The 18,977-nt window shown below is 39.2% G+C and overlaps 1 protein-coding gene across 7 annotated transcripts in view; it reads right to left on the bottom strand.

The window, feature by feature from the left end:
- The window catches only part of DOCK7 (dedicator of cytokinesis 7), a 444,028-nt gene that overhangs the window by 357,894 nt on the left and 67,157 nt on the right, over positions 1-18,977 (bottom strand). The window lies entirely within an intron of this gene.

The raw sequence follows: 18,977 nt of genomic DNA, 5'->3' as shown, positions 1-18,977 counted from the left end.
TAATCACTGGACGGTAAACGTTTCTTTAAGTGTCCTAAAGGAAAATCTTATTGCCTGTAGCTACCATAGACTTGAGATCTCCAAAAATCAGACTCAGAATCTTACTGTTAGAGTAGTAACTTTACAACATAAACTGAAATTTCAATCTTGCATGGTGTCTGCCATTAAAGTGAGGGCATTGAGTGGAAAGGAGTGGGACTCTGAAAAATGGGATGGCGACATATGGATTGACATCCATACAGATGATGAAACCCTATGTCATGCTTAGTTTTCTCTAGATAACTCTGTAATAGTCTGCCCTGAGGACATAGCCACCCCACCTCCAGCCTGCCCTGAAGAGTTGGACACCCAACCTCCACCTGAAGGAATTAGCCCTAGAATGATTAATCACCTTTGACCAGATGAAATGACAAACGAATACCCTAAAGCACATGGCTTGGAAGATACTTCTAATTCTTTTCATGACCCAGCCCCACCACCCCTCATTTCTTCCAGATCTATAACTAAAGTCCCAATAGGCCCCAAAAGGTGAGGTACAAACTATCACTCATGAGGATGTACATTATACTCCAAAAGAACTGTGTGAGTTTTCCAATGTATATCGATAGAAATTACAGGAGTATGTGTGCCAATGGTTTTAAGGATGTGAGACAATGGTGGGAGGATTATAAAGCTGGATCAGGCTGAATTTATTGATATGGGCCTATTAAGCAGAGCTTCTGCATTCAATGTTTTAGCTCTAGGGGTTAGAAAAGGCATGAACGGTTTGTTTGGATGGTGGGCTGAAACAAGGATCAAAATGTGGCCAACATTACCTGATGTTGAAATGCCAGAACTGCCCTGGTACAATATAGATGAGGGGATCCAGAGGTTTAGAGAGATTGGAATGTTAGAGTAGATTCATCATGCAAAACCTGCTCTTAAACCCCAGGAATGTCCGGAGGATGCACCTTTTACCTGAACAGTGAGAAATAAATTTGTGAGACTAACTGTGATCCCTGAAGAGCTCTGTAGTTAAACTTCTCTGTAGGACAGATATTACTGTAGAAACTGCTGTCACTGAGCTGGGATCCTTACCACAATGGGGATGACCAGATTCCGAGTTGGCAGAAGCCAGGTGGCAGCACTTAATCACCAAAGACAAGGTGGGTGTGGTTATCATAATAGACAGCAGACTCAAAACAGAAGTCAAAATTATCTGACTCACAGAGATCTCTGACACTGGCTAGCAAATCATGAGGAACCCAGTAGTACAACAGATGGGCAGTCTACTAAATTCTTCTCTGAGCTGTATAACAAGAGTTCTAGGTCAAGCGAACAGGAGTCTAACCTGAATTACAAAAACAGAGAATCACAGTCCCGTAATCAATTTCCAGACTTGAGAGAGTTTACAGACCCAGAGCCCCTTGAACGAAGGGGGGAAGACCCTGTTACACTGCCACAAATTTATACTGTTAATCTTCCTCCAAGTCTTCCCCAAGGAGACCAACGGCCTTTTACAAGGGTAACTGTGCATTGGGGAAAAAGGAAGTGATCAGATATTTGGGGGATTATTAGACACTGGTTCAGAACTGACATTAATTCCGGGGGACTCAAAACGTCACTCTGGTACACCAGTTCAGAGTGGGGGCTTATGGAGGCCAGGAGATCGGTGGAGTTTTAGCTCAGATCTGTCTCACAGTGGGTCCAGTGGGTCCCGGCCCCATTCTGTTGTTATTTCCCCAGTTTCAGAATGTATAATTGGAATAGACATACTGAGCAACTAGCAGAATCCCCACACAGGCTCTCTAACTCGGGCAGTGAGGGCTATCATTGCGGGAAAGGCCAAGTGGAAACTACTAGAATTGCCCCTACCTAGCAAAATAGTAAATCAGAAGCAATACCAGATTACTATGAGGGATTGCAGAGATTACCACTACTCTTAAGGACTTGAAGGATACAGGGGTGGTGATTCCCACCACATTCCCATTCAACTCTCCTATTTGGCCTGAGCAGAAAACAGATGGTACTTGGAGGATGACAGTGGCTTACTGAAAACTCAACCAGGTGATAACTCCAATTGCAGCTGCTGTTCCAGATGTGGTATCATTGCTGGAGCAAGCTGCTCTGTCAACTGGACCACATGATCCAGCAGATCCAATGGTGCTGGAAGTATCAGTGGCAAATAGGGGTGCTGTTTGGAGCCTTTGGCAGGCCCCTATAGGAGAATCACATGTAGACCCTCAGGATTTTGGAGCAAAGCCTAACCATCTCCTGCAGATAACTACTCTTCTTTTGAAAAACAGCTTTTGGCCTGCTTCTGGGCCTTAGTAGAGACTGAATGCTTAACCATGGGCCACCAAGTTACCATGAGACCTGAGTGCCTATGATGAGCTAGGTGTTATCTGACCCACCAAGACATAAAGTTGGATGTTCAGAGCAGCACTCCATCGTAAAATGGAAATGGCATATACGAGATAGGGGCAGAAAAGATCCTGAAGGCACAAGTAAATACATGAGTAAGTGGCCCAACTGCCCATTGTCTCCACTCCTGCCACATTACCTTCTCTTTCCCAGATCAGAGCTATGGCCTTTTGGGGAGTTTCGTACAGTGAACTGACTAAGGAAGAAAAAACTCGAGCCTGGTTTACAGATGGTTCAGCACAATATGCAGGTACCACCTGAAAGTGGACAGCTACAGCACTCCAGATGCTTTCTGGGATGTCCCTGAAGGACAGTGGTGAGGGGAAATCCACACAGTGGGCAGAACTTCAAGCAGTGCACCTGGTTGTTCATCTGCTTGGAAGAAGAACTGGCCAGAGGTGTGTTTGTATACTGACTCAAGTATACAAGGGCTGTTGTTAATGGTTTGGGTGGATGGTCAGGGACGTGGAAAGACCAGAATTGGAAAATTGGTGACAGAGTCTGGGGAAGAGGAATGTGGATAGATCTTTCTGAGTGGGCTAAAAACATGAACATATTTGTGTCCCATGTGAATGTGCACAAGAGGGTGACTTCAGCAGAGGAAGATATTAATGATGAAGTGGATAAGATAACCCGTTCAGTGGATACCAGTCAGCCACTTTCCCCAGCAACTCCTGTCACTGCCCAAAGGGCTCATGAACAAAGTCGTTATCATGGTACAGATGGAGGTTATGCATGGGTTCAGCAACATGAACTTCCACTCACCAAGGCTGACCAGCTATAGCCACTGCTGAATGCCTAATCTGCCAGCAGCAGAGACCCTCACTCAGACCCCAATATGGCATCATTCCCCAAGGTGACAAGCCGGCTACATGGTGACAGGTTGATTACATTGGACCACTCTCTTCATGGAAGGGGCAGCGATTTGTTCCAACTGAAATAGACACATAATCTGGTTATGGGTTTGTTTTTCCTGCACACAATGCTTCTGGCCAAAACTACCATCCGTGGACTTACAGAATGCCTTATCCATTATTGTGGTTTCCACACAACATTGTTTCTGATCAAGGAACCCACTTCACTGCAAATAAAGTGCAGGAATGGGCACATGCTCATGGAATTCTCTGGTCTTACCATCACTCAGCAGTAGCAGGATTGATAGAATGGTGGAACGCCCTTTTGAAAACTCAACTACAGTGCCAACTAGGTGGCAATACCTTGCAGGGCTGGGGTATTATTCTCCAGGTGGCTGTATATGCTCTGAATCAGTGTCCACTATATGGCATTGTTTCTCCCATAGCCAGGATCCATGGGTCCAGGAACCAAGGGGTGAAAATGAGAGTGGTACCACTCACTATTACCCCTGGCGATCTGCTAGGAAAATTTTTGCTTCCTCTCCTTGCAACCTTGAGCTCTACTGGTCTACAGATTTTAGTTCCAGAAGGGAGAGTACTTCCACCAGGAGAAACAACAATGATTCCACTGAACTGGAATCTAAGACTGCCACCTGTTCACTTTGGGCTACTCATGCCCCTGGATCAACAAGACAAGAAGGGGATTATTTTACTGGCTGGGGTGACTGACCCTGACTATCAGAGGCAAACAGGACTGCAACTACAACAATGGAGGTAAAGAAGAGTTTTCTTGCAATAGGAGATCCCCTAGGGCACCTTTTAGTACTACCATGCCCTGAGATTAAAATCAATGGAAAATTGCAACAACCCAGTCCAGGCAGGACTACCAATGGCTCTGAAACTTCAGGAATGAAGGTTTGGATCACCCCACCAGGCAAAGAACCAGAGCCAGGTGAAGTGCTTGCTGAGAGTAAAAGGAACATGGAATCGGTAGTGGAAGAAGGTGGTGATAAATATGAACTACAACCATGTGATCAGTTACAGAAAAGAGGAGTAGAATGCTATTTTGTTCATTTTATAGTACTTAAGTTGCAAGATATCAAGTTTAAGAATGAATATTACCCAAGGACTTGCACCCAATTATGGGGAGATTTAATGCATTACCAGCTGTACGTGGGACAGTTGAGTATTGTTAGGTGAGGAAAAATGTGTCTTTCATTGTTTTATATCAGAGATTAAGAATGGTTTAGGGTGATATGTATAGCTGCCAAGTTGACAAGGGGTGGACTGTCATGGTCAGGTTTATGTGTCAACTTTGCCAGGTGGTGGTGCCCATTTGTTTGGTTAGCCAAGTGCTGGCCTGTTTGTTGCTATAAGAAATTTCACAGCATGAAATCATGATCATGTTGGCTGCATCCACAGCTGATTGCATTTGTATTCAGCCAAAAGGAGATAGTCTTCTGCAATGAGTAACACTTAATCTAATCACTGGAAGGTTTTTAAGGGGGATTCAGAAGAGAGAGTTTCTCTTCCTGCTTCGTCCGGTGAGCCTCTTTGGTGGAGTTCATCCAGACCCTTCATCGGTCGTCAGCAGCACAGCCTGCCCTACAGATTTTGGACTCTACATTCCCATCGTTACATGAGACATTTTTATAAAGCTTATATCTACAGATATTCTCTGCTGATTCTGTTTCTCTAGAGTACCCTAGCTAATACATATACTTAGTCCATATGAGTGAGGCATGATAATATTCATCGTTTTGTTTCTGACATTTCATTCAACATAAAGTCCTTAAGGTTCATTCACCTAGTTCCATGCCTCAAAACTTTATTCCTTCCTATGCTCAGGAGTCTGTTGTATGTAGAAATCACAGTTCATTCTTCTATTGCTTAGTCATTGTACCCTTAGGCCACCTCCATCCATTATGATCGCAAAACTGCCACCATAAACACCAGTGTGCAAATGTCCATTCGTATCCCCACACTCAGATCCTCCAGGTATATAAACAGCAATGGTGTTACAGGATCATAAGTAAACTCCACACCTAGCCTCCTATGGAACCACCATTCTGTCTTCCAAGGGGCTGTACCTCTCATTTTCCCTACCAACAGTGAATAGATAATCTCTTTCTCCACATTTTTTCTACTACTTGCTTCCATGTGTTCATTTTTAAACATTTTAGTCGCATATCATACAATCCAACCTATGTATAAAAGACATGCCATCAACACCATAATCCATATGAAGACATTTCCTTTTCTTCCACAAAGAATCCATAACCCTCCCCCATGCCCACAAGTATGGATATTTAGTTTTGGCATAATGTCTTTGTTACATTCAGTGGAAGCATATTACAATGTTACTGTTCACTACAGACCCTAGCTTGCACTGATTATACTTTTTCCTGTATACTTTTTCCTGAATATATATCTATTCAGATTACTGCATCATGTGGTAATTTTCAACACCTTGCAATGTTGACAATCATTTCTTCTCCCTTATGCAAAAACGTTTATTATTTCTATATTTATCACCATCATTGTCCACTCTAGGCATTCCTAAGTTATACCGTCTCAGTCTTTAAATTTCCCTACTACTTTTTTTTTTTTTTTTTTTTTTTTTAAAGGAAAGACAGAGAGAAGGAAGGAAGGATAGAAGGAAGGAAGGAAGGAAGAAAGGGAAACATCTTTAAACATTTTCTTGTTTTATTGTATTCTGTTTCTCCGTTTTTGTTACATGGGCTGGGGCTGGGAATCGAACCGAGGTCCTCCGGCATAGCAGGCAAGCACTTTGCCCGCTGAGCCACCGCGGCCCGCCCTCCCTACTACTTTTATATGTGTCCCCAGCTCTTCACCTTCAGCTTCATTCAGTATACTTATTGTGAGACAATCAGGTAATATTGTGCTATCCATTTCTGAATTTTTATAGACAGACCTGTTGCACAATCTGTATTCCTTTAGCACCAAATGCCCAGTCTCTACCCTATTTCAGTCTCCTGATAACTATGTTCTTAATTCCACCTCTCAAAGTTCACTCATTTATGTTAGTCATATTACTGAGACCAAATAGTATTTGTCCTTTCTTTCTGGCTAATTTCACTCAGCAAAATGTCCTTAAGGTTCATCCATGTTGTTAAATGCTTCATAACTTTATTCTGTCTTACAGCTGTGTAATACTCCATTATATATATATATTTGTCCTTTCTTTCTGGCTAATTTCACTCAGCAAAATGTCCTTAAGGTTCATCCATGTTGTTAAATGCTTCATAACTTTATTCTGTCTTACAGCTGTGTAATACTCCATTATATATATATATACCAAAGCTTGTTTAGCTATTAATCTGCTGATGGACACTTGGGCTGTTTCTGTCTCTTAACAATTGTAAATAATGCTGCTATAAAAACTGGTGTACAAATTTCCATTTGTGGCCTTGCCTTCAGATCCTCTGAATATATACCTATTCAGATTGCTGCATCATATGGTAATTTTATACTTAGCTTCCTGAGGAAATGCAAAACTGCCTTCCAGAGCAGTTCCTCCATTTTACATTCCCACCAACAATGGATAAGTGTGTCTCTTTCTTCACATTCTCTCCAGCACTTGTTGTTTTCTATTTTATTTTGGGTTTTTTTTTATAACAGCCATTCATGTTAGTGTCAGATGATATCTCATTGTGGTTTTGGTTTGAATTTCCCTAATAGCCAGTGAATTGATCATCTTTTCATGTACTTTTTAATCATTGTCTTTCCTCTCCTGAAAACTGTCTGTTCATATCTTTCACCCATTTTTTTAAATTGGTTGTTTGTCTTTTTGTTGTTGCATTGAAGAAATCATTATACGTTCTGTGTACTATAACTTTATCTGATATGTGGGTTCCAAATATTATCTCCCATTGCGAAGGCTGCATTTTTACTACCCTAATAAAATTCTCTGACACAGAAAGGTGTCAGAGACCATTTTTAGGAGACCATACTTAGCTATTTCTTTTTCAATATTCATGCTTTGGGTGTAAGGAATGGGAAACTGCCTCCTATCACAAGATTTATAAGATATTTACCTACAGTTTCTTCTAAAATCTTTATCTCTTAGCTTGAATGTCTACGTCTTTGATCCACTTAGAGTTAATTTTTCTATAAAGGGTGAGATATGGGTCCTCTTACATTCATTTCCATATGGATATCCAGTTCTCCACATACCATTTATTGAAGAGACTGTGCTGTCCCATGGGTTGGCTTGACCGTGTTATCAAAGATCAATTATCCACAGATGAGAGGATCTATTTCTGAATGCTCAATTCAACTCCATTGGTCAGTGTAGCTATCTTTATGCCAGTTCCATGCTGTTTTGACCACTGTAGCTGCATAATATGCTTTAAGGTCAGGTAATATGAGAACATCCATTTCATTTTTCTTTCTCAAGATATTTTTAGCTATTTGGGGCACCCTGTCTTTCCAAATAAATTTGGTCATTGCTTTTTCTATTTCTGTAAAGTAAGTTGTTGGGATTTTAATTGGTATTGCATTGAATCTATAAATTAATTCGCATAGAATTGACATCTTAACTATATTTACTCTTCCAAATCCATGGACACAGTACACTCTCTCAATTATTTGGGTCTTCCATGATTTCTTTTAGCCATTTCTTGTTGTTTTCTGGGCATAGGTCTTTTGTATCCTTAAATTTCTTTCAAAACATGAGTCTTTTGGTTGCTGGTATAAATGGATTTTTTTTATTTCTCCCTCAGATTGCTCATAACTACTGTATAGAAACACTACTGATTTTTTGATGTTACTCTTGTACCCTACCACTTTGCTGTACTCAGTTATTAGCTCTAGTAGCTTTGTTGTAGATTTTTCAGGATTTTTGACATATGAGTATCATGTCATCTGTAAACAGTGACAGTTTTACTTCTTCCTTTCCAATTTGGATGCCTTTTATTTCTTTTTCTTGTCTAACTGCTCTGGCTAGAACTTCCAACACAATGTTGAATAACAGTAGACAGTAGGCATCCTTGTCTTGTTCCTGATCCTAGAGGGAAAGCTTTCATTCTTTCCCCCATCGAGGATGATGTTAGCTGTGGGTTTTTCATATATTCCGTTCATCATGTTGAGGAAGTTCCCTTCTATTCCGATCCTTTGAAGTTTTTTCATCAAGCATGATATTGGATTTTGTGAAATGAGTTTTCTGCACCAATCAAGATAATCGTGTGATTTTTCCGCTATGATTTGTTAATATGTATTACATTAATTGATTTTCTTATGTTGAACCAGCCTTGCATACCTGGAATAAATCCCACTTGGTCATGGTGTATAATTCTTTTAGTGTGCTGCTGGATTCTATTCACACATTTTTGGTAAGGGTTTTTATATCTATATTCATTAGAGAGATTGGTCTGTAAATTTCTTTTCTTGTAGTATCTTTCTCAGGTTTTTGTATTAGGGTGATGCTGGCTTCTTAGAATGAGTTAGATAGCTTTCCCTCATTTTCAATTTTTTTGAAGAGTCTGAGCAGGATTGGTACTAATTCTTTCTTGAATGCTTCGTAGAATTCACATATGAAACCCTCGAGATATTAATGATCTTTCTTATCATTTCTTCCTTCCTTGATCCACTGGTTGTTTTAACAGTGTGTTGTTTAGCCTCCATATATTTGTGAATTTGCTGGCTCTCTGCCTGTTAATTCCAACTTCATTTCATTATGATCCAAGAAAGTGTTTTGTATGATTCTAACCTTTTCAAATTTATTGAGAATTGGTTTGTAACTCTGCATATGATCTATCTTTGAGAATGAGCCATTAACACTTGAGAAAAATATGCATCCTACTGCTGTGGGGTGTAATGTTCTGCAAATGTCTGTTATGTCTAGTCCATTTATTGTATTACTCAAAATCTCTGTTTTCTTACTGATCCTCTGTCTAGATGTTCTACTCATTGATGAGAGTGGGAAATTGAAGTCTCCAACTATTATGGTACACATGTCTACTTCTACCTTCAGTGTTTGGCTCATGTATTTTGGAGCACTCTGGCTCGATGCATAAATATCTACGATTGTTATATCTTCTTGTTGAGTTGTTCCCTTTATTAATACAAAGTGTCCTTCCTTGTCTCTTTCAACTGATTTACATTGAAAGTTTGATTTGCTGGATATTAGTATAGCTACTCTTGTTCATTTCTGATTGTTAATCACAATAAATATCTTTTTCCAATCTTTCACTTTCGGCCTACTTTTGTCCTTGGGTTTAAAACAAATCTCCTGCAGACAGCTTACAGATGAGTCCTGTTTTTTATTCCACTCTGCCAGTCTATGTCTTTTGATTGGGGAGTTTAATGCATCAACATTTAATGTTACTACTGTAAAGGTAGTACTTTCTTCTACCATTTTGTCTTTTGGATTTTATATGTCAAATCTAATTTTTCTTCTCTTCTTACCTACACTGATACTATTCATTTCTAAACTCTTCTCCAAACTTCTCCCTTCCTTCTATTCCTATATGCCTGTAGTTCTTCTTTTAGTATTTCTTGCAGAGCTGGTCTCTTAGGCACAGATTCTCTCACTTTAATCTCCCCTTCATTTTCGAAGGACAATTTGGATGGGTGCATTATTCTTGGTGGCAGTTTTTCTCTTTTAAAATCATAAATATATCATATCACTGTGTTTTTGCTTAAATGGCTTCTACTGAGAAATCCACATTGCATTCCTTGTATGCAATGGATAGCTTTTCTCTTGCTACTTTCAAAATTCTCTGTCTTTGCCATCCGACAATCTGATTAGTAAGTGTCTTGAAGTACATCTATTTGGAGCTATTCTGTTTGGAGTATGCTGAGCTTTTTTGGGTCTGTAATTTTATGTCTTTCATACGCATTGGGAAATTTTCAGTGATTATTCCCTCCATTAGTCTTTCTCCTTTTCCTTTCTCTTCTCCTTCTGGGACACCCACAACATATATTCTTACTCTTCACGTTGTCATTCAATTCCGTGAGTTGCTACTCATATTTTTCCGTTCTTTTCCCTATATTTTCTTTAGTGTTTAGGATTTCAGATGTCCAGCCCTCTAGTCCACTAATCCCTTATTCTGCCTCATCAAATCTATGGTTATAGGTTTCCACTGTTTTCTTTTTATCTCTTCTATTATACCTTCATTCCCATAGATGCTGTGATTTGTTTTTTCAAACTTTCAAGTTCTTTCTGTTTGCCCAATGTCTTCTTTTTATATCCTCCCTCAACTCACTGATTTGATTTTTGAAAAGATTTTCCATGTCTGTTTGAGCATCCTGAATTAGTTATTTCAACTCCCATATCTCATTTGAAGTGCTTGGGTTTTTTCTTTGACTCTGCCATATCTTTGATTTTCCTAGTAAGACTTGTTATGTTTTTGCTGGCGTCTAGGCATTTGACTTCCTTAATTAGTTTATTCTGGAAGTTGTTTTCACTCTTTTACCTAGGGTTTTCTTGCTTGATGGCTTTGTTATCTATCTGTTTGACGTTCAGTTCAACTTATTCTAAACCCCTAGCATAGGTTCTGTTTAACCGATCAGAATTTTTCAGTTCTTGTTTTTCTGTTTCTTGCCCTGACTATAAGGAAACTTGTGAAGAGGGTCTCCTCAGATATTATTGACCCTAATCAGATTTTCCCAGACCAAATATGCCCATGTCTCAAGAGGAAAGAGTATCCAGCATCAGTTTTCCATGACAGTGAGAACAGCAAATTATCAGACTTTCCTATGAAGCCTGTAGACTCTGTGCTTTTCCTACCCCGCCCAGCATGTAGTACTTGTCTGCCCATGATGCTGTGCCTTTAATTTCAGCAGACTCTCCCAGTCAGGGGTATAGCTGAGATGGAGGTGAGGTAGTATGATGGCTTTGATTGCCTCCATTTTCCAGTCCCTGCAGCCTGAATTCCTTGAAGTATGGATTCCCGTTGAGCTGGACACCAACCCCTTTTTCTTGGATAAAATACACCCTTTAGGGAATTAACTCATCTTACCTACTTACTTTGTCTCTCAGACACACATAATTCTGCCTTTGCATGGGGCAGTGCTAGAACCTGAGAGTGCTTCCAGTTCTCTAAAACGTCTTATGAGCTGTTTAAGGCCCCCCCCCCCAAAAAAAACAGTTTTTCAGAGCTGGACCCAGCTCCTCAGGCTTGTCAGTCAAGAACTTGAGTTGGTATGTGGCCCTATGTATCTGCAGGTGCTATGTGTCTGCTTTTCTTGGGATCCAGCCCTTTTCCAATATTTTGTGCTGTACAACTCAAAAATGCCTCCTTTTTTTCCCCCCCACCATCAGCCCTGCCCGCTCTCTGCCAGGGCAAAAACTCCTAGTACCTTTAGGGTTTATTCCAGGTTTATCTGTGCTTGGGGCCTGTTTTCAGTTGTCAGAATTTACTAAGTACGCCTCAACTGGAGCATGCTTGAGCTAAGCCCTTACTGCTAGTAAAATCTATTTCCTTTCCCCTTGGGGAACGAGACTGCCATACTTATGGAGGACGAACACAGCCTCTATGGCCTGTGGTACTTACGGTTCTTTGTAAGATCTCAACTATTCCACCTGGTCCAGACTGGTGTACGCTGTGTGTTCAGTCACTGATGCTACCCCAGCAGTTGTTCTATACTATTCCTGATTATTTACTAGCTGCTGGGAAGGATGAACTAAATTCCACATTCCACAATACCACCATCATGCCTCCACTCCCCCTTTATTTGGTTCTTAAATTACCTGTTTAAATTTTTGAGTCCCAAACCAATTATTTATCACCACATTTTATGCATTAGCCTTTTCAGATCCTTTTGGAAATAAAAAGTGGAGTTACAAACCAGTACAATACAACAGTACTGGCATTTATATTTACCCATGTCTCTACCCTTATCAGAGATTTTTATTTCTTCATGCAACTTCCATTGTCCTTTCTTTCAACCTGCAGAACTCACTTTGGCATTTCTTAAAAGGTCAGTCTAGTGGTGATGAACTCCCTCAACTTTTGTTCATCGGGAATGTCTTAGTATCTCACTTATTTTTGAACGGTAATTTTGCTAGACATATTCTTGGTTGGCAATTTTTTGCTTTTAGCATTTTACAAAGGTCCTCCCACTGCTTTCTTGCCTCTATGGTTTCTGGTGAGAAATCAGCATTTAATTTTATTGAGGCTCCCCTGTAGGTGACCTGTTGCTTCTGTCTTGCGGCTTTCAGAATTTTCTTTATCTTTGGCATTCGGCAGTTTGATTATGATATGCCACACTGAGGGTCTTTTGGGTTTTTCTTGTTTGGAATTCGGTGAGCATCTTGGATGTGTATATTCATGTCTTTGGTTAAATTTGAAAACATTTCAACCATTATTTCTTTGTATATTTTTTCTGCTCTGATATTTCTTCTCCTTCTGGGACTCCTACAATGTGTATAATGGTATGCTTGATGGTATCCCACATGTTCCTCAGGCTCTGTTCAGTTTTCTTCAATCTTTCGTCTTTCTCCTTCACACTCTGAATGATTTCCATTGCTTTATCTTCAAATTCCTCGATGCTTTCTTCAGATAGTTCCAATATACTGTTGAGCCCTCTAGGGAATTTTAAATTTCTGTTAACATGGTCTTCAGTTTTTTGGTTCCTTTTCATAACTTTCATCTCTTTATTGATATTCTCATTTTCTTCCTGATTTCCTTTAGTTTTTTGTCCATGTTTTCCTTTAGCTCCTTGAGTAGATTTAGGAGCTTTTCTTATTTTAGTTTTTGTCTGTTATGTCCCATATTTGGTACTCCTCACTGATGGTTTCTAATGCTTTAATCTTCTCCTTTACTTGGGCCATCATGTCCTATCTCTTCGCATGTTTTTATGACCTTCTGTTGACACCTAGATATTTTGATACTTTAGGGTCTTATCACTGCAAATTAGACTCTGAGGTGTCTGTTCCTTAAGCTTGTATCCAGCTAGAATTATGACAGAGTGTCCTTTAATGGTAGGAGCTAACAAGAAGAAAAAAAAGGAAAGGAAAAAAAACACACCCTTTCCAGTCCTGTCAACTGACCTGTGCAAGTTTCCTTCTAGAGGGTTTATCCATAGAATCAGTTTAGAGCACAATTCCAGGTCAAAGAATAGGCGCCTTCCTAGTTCTTTCTGTGTATGCTTCTTGGGTATTACTGTATGGTCATAGGAATTTCCCCATTTACCTGGTTCAAACTGTCCCCTCTTCCCTAGGGCACAGTTTTCCTACTGTGTCCCTTCTAGGCACTGGCAGTATGTCCTACAGCCAGAAATACTTTGACCCAGGCAGCACAATTTGATTTGCTCTCCCACAGCATTCTGCAGGAGAGCTCCTTGAGCTCCCTATTATATGCAGGGCAAGTTCTGGGATGGTGAATCCCTCAGGCCACCACTAGACAAGGGGGCCAGACATACATGCTCCCAGCCTGTACACGGGGGCTACTCTGCTTCCCCTGGAACCGGGACTGACAGATCTGTCCTGGAGGGCAGGGCAGCATCACACTAAGCCAGTGATGGGTAAGAGAGAGGCCAGCCAGGGCTCCACAAGATCCTACCACTTTCAAGTTGCCTGTTTCTTTGTTTTATTTTTTTGCATAGGCAGGCACCCGGAATCAAACCCAGGTCTCTGGCAAGGCAGACAAGAACTCTGCCTGCTGAGCCACCATGGCCCACCCGTTTCTCTTGCTTCAATACCAGCCCTGTTCCTGCAATTCTTTAACTGTTTTCTGGAGCTTTGAGAGAGATGTTTCTACCAGTTCTTGTTGGTTGTTCAAAGCTTCTGTGAGGGATTGGCACCTTGGAACATCTCACTCTGCCATCTTGAAAGGAGTTCTGCTTTAGTTGTTTTTTTTTGCACATGGGCAGGCACCGGGAACCGAACCCAGGTCTCTGGCATGGCAGGTGAGAATTCTACCACTGGGCCACCATCGCACCTTTAACCAAATCAATCTGTGGATCTAGTGTGGATACTAGTTTAAATAAACCAAATGTAAACATACATGTATGAGATGTCAAGGAAATTTAATATGCACTATATAGTACATGATACAAAGGAATTACTTGTTAATTTGGTTAAGTGCTTATCAGCATCGTGATTAAGTAAGAAAACGTTCATGTTTACACTAAATTTTCTAATTCTGTATATATTCTGAGATTTCCATAATTTAAAAAATATTATTGCAGACAAAGTATGAGAGAAACTGAAGTCAGCAGGCATTGAACATCCTTTTAAGGAATTTTGTTGCAAAGGAGAGCAAAGAAATGTGTGGTATGGCAACTAGTGGGAAAAGTGGGATAAAAAGTAGGATCTTTTAAAATGGGAGAAATTCTCTTCTGCTTGCTTTGATTTTCCCAGTGAAATAGGAAGCAAAATTATCTTAAGAATGAAAATGGAGAAGAGCTGTTCAGGTTCTAAGGAGAGAGTAAGAGGCATGAAATAATATAATGGGAGAATACAGTGGGAAATATGTTTGTCCGGCAATGTCATTGCCTGTATGATTTCACGGCCATACATTTAAAGGGTTGTGTGTTTTTCTCCTCCCACATTCAACTACACAGGTATAAAGTTAGCAAAGAGTTGGATTTAAACAAGATTGAGGCTGTGCCAAGGAGTATAATGACAGGAAAGGCAGGTAAGGTAGTAAAGAATATATGCATGGATGTAGTTAAAATGATCAACCAAAGGATTTAAATTTGTTAAGAGGAGAAGAGAAGACATGAAGGGTGAGAGACAGGAGAAGGTAGTAGGACTGTGGATTATAGGTCCTGGTGGGATTGAAGGACAGTTGGAGTCAGGGTACCAAAACAAGAGAAAAAGAAAGATAAGAGGGGATGGTCAGAGAGTAGGAAATGAGATTATGAAGATTAAAACTGAGATTATGAAGAAGTTGCAGTTGTTTGTAATGAATATATATATAGGATAAGACTGTAGGAGTAGTTGAGGTAAATGCAGGGTAGTATCACCAAAAGAGATATTATTCAAGTTCAGGATACTGAGAAGGTAATGGAAGCATTATCTCTATGTATGTTAAAATCTCCTAGAAATTCATATGTTAAAAAATTTATCAATCATATTACCATTATTAATAGTAAAATCCATTTATAAAAATCTTAATAACATAAGCATTTTAATAATATCATTACAAACAAATCAAACTGCTACTTCCCTGGCATATCATATTTAAGTGGCAAGTATTAACACATAATTCCATCCAAGTTACTCATTTACTTTTCCATTTTCCACTGCATTTGAAGAAAAAACAATTATCTCATTTAAACATAAAGGAGGTATACTTTCTTTTTTTTCAATTTTTTATTAATTAAAAAAAATCACAAGAAGCACAAACATTCCCAACAAACACACTCAGCAATTCATAATATCATCACATAGTTGCATATTCATCATCATGATCATTTCCCAGAACATTAGCATCAATTCAGAAAAAGAAATAAAAAGACAACAGAAAAATATAACAAACAGAAGAAAAAAAAATTTTACATGCCATACCCTTTACTGATCCCTTTCACTGATCACTAGCATTTCAAACTAAATCTATTTTAACATTTGTTCCCCCTATTATTTAATTTTTATTTCATATGTTCTACTCATCTGCTGACAAGGTAGATAAAAGGAGCATCAGACACAAGGTTTTCACAATCAGAGTCACATTGTGAAAGCTATATCATTGTTCAATCATCATCAAGAAACATGGCTACTGGAACACAGCTCTACATTTTCAGGCAGTTCCCTCCAGCCTCTCCACGACATCTTGGACAACAAGGTGATATCTACTTAATGCGTTAAGAATAACCTCCAGGATAACCTCTCGACTCTGTTTGGAATCTCTCAGCCATTGACACTTTGTCTCATTTCACTCTTCCCCCTTTTGGTCAACAAGGTTTTCTCAATCCCTTGATGCTGGGTCTCAGCTCATCCTAGAGTTTTTCTCAATCTGTTGATGCTGAATCTCAGCTCATTCTGGTATTTCTGCCCCATGTTGCCAGGAAGATCCACACCCCTGGTAGTCATGTCCCACGTAGACAGGGGGAGGGTGGTGAGTCTGCTTGCTGTGTTGGCTGGAGAGAGAGGTCACATCTGAGCAACAAAAGAGGTTCTCTTGGGGGTGACTCTCAGGCTTAATTTTAAGCAGGCTTGACCTATCCCCTGTGGGGTTAAGTTTCATATGAACAAACCCCAAGACTGGGGGCTCAGCCTATAGCTTTGGTTGTCCACACTGCTTGTGAGAATATCAAGAATTCAACTTGGGGAAGTTGAGTTTTCCCCCGTTTTCATCATTCCCCGAAGGGGACTTTGCAAATACTTTTCCACTCACTGATCAAATCACTCTGGCATTCAACAGGACATCACCTGGACAAACCAACAAAATCTCATGTCCTATACAAAGTTCCATGTACTTAAGGTGTTCAATCAACTATCTACATAAGTTATATTAGGAGATGCACTAGTCAAAGTATAGATTTGTACCAAATAAACATTTTTTGCTTTAGTCTCACACATTAGTTGAAATTTTAAAATATTAATTACCATCTATTTTCAGCACACTGCAGTAATGACATTCTTTTGTTCTTCCTCATTCAAAAAAATTTTTTTAATTTCTACATTTAGTCACTATCATTATACACTCTAGGCATTCCTAGATTACACCATTTCAATATTTATCGTCTATCTTTCTTTGTGATTTCATTTATGCCCCAGCTCTCCTCCCTCTATCATTCTCATATGCAGTTTCATTCAGTGTTTTAACATAATTGTATTAGTTAGGTAATATTGTGCTGTCCATTTCTGAGTTTTTATATTCACTCCTGTTGCACAATCTGTATCCCTTCAGCTCCAATTACCCAATATCTTACCCTATTTCTATCTCCTGATGGTCTCTGTTACCAAGGAAATATTCCAAGTTTATTCACTAATGTCAGTTCATATCAGTGAGACCATACAGTATTTGTCCTTTTGTTTCTGGCTAATCACACTCAGCATAATGTCCTTTAGGTCCATTCATGTTGTTACATACTTCATAACTTTATTCTGTCTTACAGCTGCATAATATTCCATCTTATGTAAATGTCACAGTTTGTTTAGTCAACTGTCTGTTGATGGACATTTTGGCTGTTTCCATCTCTTGGTAAGTGTTAATAATGCTGCTATAAACATTGGTGTGTAAATGTCTATTTGTGTCCTTGGCCTCATGTCCTTTAAGTAGAGACAGCATATAGATGGGTCCTGTTTGTTAATCCATTCTGCCAGACTATGTCTTTTAATCCATTAATATTCAGTGTTATTACTGCAAGGGTAGTACTTTCTTTTACTATTTTGCCTTCTGGATTTTATGTCATATCTAATTTTCCTTCTTTTTACCTTTACTCATAGTCTTCCTTTCTACACTCTTCTCCACACCTCTCTCTTCTGTCTTCGTATCTGTCACTAGCATTCCCTTTAGTATTTCTTACAGAGCTGGTCTCTTGGTCACAAATTCTCTCAGTGATTTTTTGTCTGAAAATGTTTTAATTTCTCCCTCATTTCTGAAGGACAATTTTGTTGGATATAGAATTCTTGGTTGGTAGTTTTTCTCTTTTAATAATTTAAATATATTATCCCACTGTCTTCTCGTCTCCATGGTTTCTGCGGAGAGATCGGCACATAGTCTTATTGGGCTTCCCTTGTATGTGGTGGATGCTTTTCTCTTGCGGCTTTCAAGATCCTCTCTTTCTCTTTGACCTATGACATTCTGATTATTAAATGTCTTGGAGTATGTCTATTTGGATCTATTCTCTTTGGGGTACGTTGCACTTGGATCTGTAATTTTAGGTCTTTTATAAGAGTTGGGAAATTTTCAGTGATAATTTCCTCCATTAGTTTTTCTCCTCCTTTGCCCTTCTCTTTTCCTTCTGGGACACCCACAACACGTATATTCGTGCACTTCATATTGTCTTTCAATTCCCTGAGTCCCTGCTCATATTTTTCCATTTTTTTTTCCTCTAGTTTCTATTTCTTCTTGGATTTCAGATGTTCCGTCCTGCAGTTTAGAAATCCTATGTTCTGTCTCCCAAAATCTACCATTGTAGGTTTCCATTGTTTTTTTCATCTCTTCTACTGTGTCTTTCATTCCCATAAGTTCTGTGATTTGTTTTTTCAGACTTTCAGTTTCTTCTTTTTGTTCTTTCCTTGCCTTCTTTATATCCTCCCTCAATTCACTGATTTGGTTTTTGATGAGGTTTTCCATGTCTGTTCATACATTCTGAATTAATTGTTTCAGCTCCTGTATGTCATTTGAATTGTTGGTTTGTTCCTTTCACTGGGCCATATCTTCAATTTTCCTAGTGTGATTTGTTATTTTTTGCTGGCGTCTAGGCATTTAATTACCTTAATTAGTTTATTTTGGAGATTGCTTTTACTTCTTTTATCTAGGGTTTTCTTGCTGGATGAATTTGTTATCTATCTGTTCTTTGACATAAGGAGGTATACTTACAATGCATGTTTCTACTAACTGAAAAATGTCAGTATTCATCAAAAGTAGTTATCCTTACGACATTTCTTTAAGAAGAAAGCATACATTTCTGCCCCTGACACAGTATAGCTCACAGAAATGATATATAAATACATACTACATTTTATTAAAGGGGACAGAAGACTTCAAACCCACATAATTATTTAATATTTACTTCAGTGCCTATTTCTAGAATAGACAGCTAAATTTTCATATAATGAATCACTCCAGGTGTAGAAAG

The sequence above is a fragment of the Tamandua tetradactyla genome, chromosome 2, assembly GCF_023851605.1.
Source record: "Tamandua tetradactyla isolate mTamTet1 chromosome 2, mTamTet1.pri, whole genome shotgun sequence".
Lineage (NCBI taxonomy): Eukaryota > Metazoa > Chordata > Mammalia > Pilosa > Myrmecophagidae > Tamandua > Tamandua tetradactyla.
Note: the sequence above shows the minus strand (reverse complement) of the source record. Positions and strands in the feature narration are given on the sequence as shown.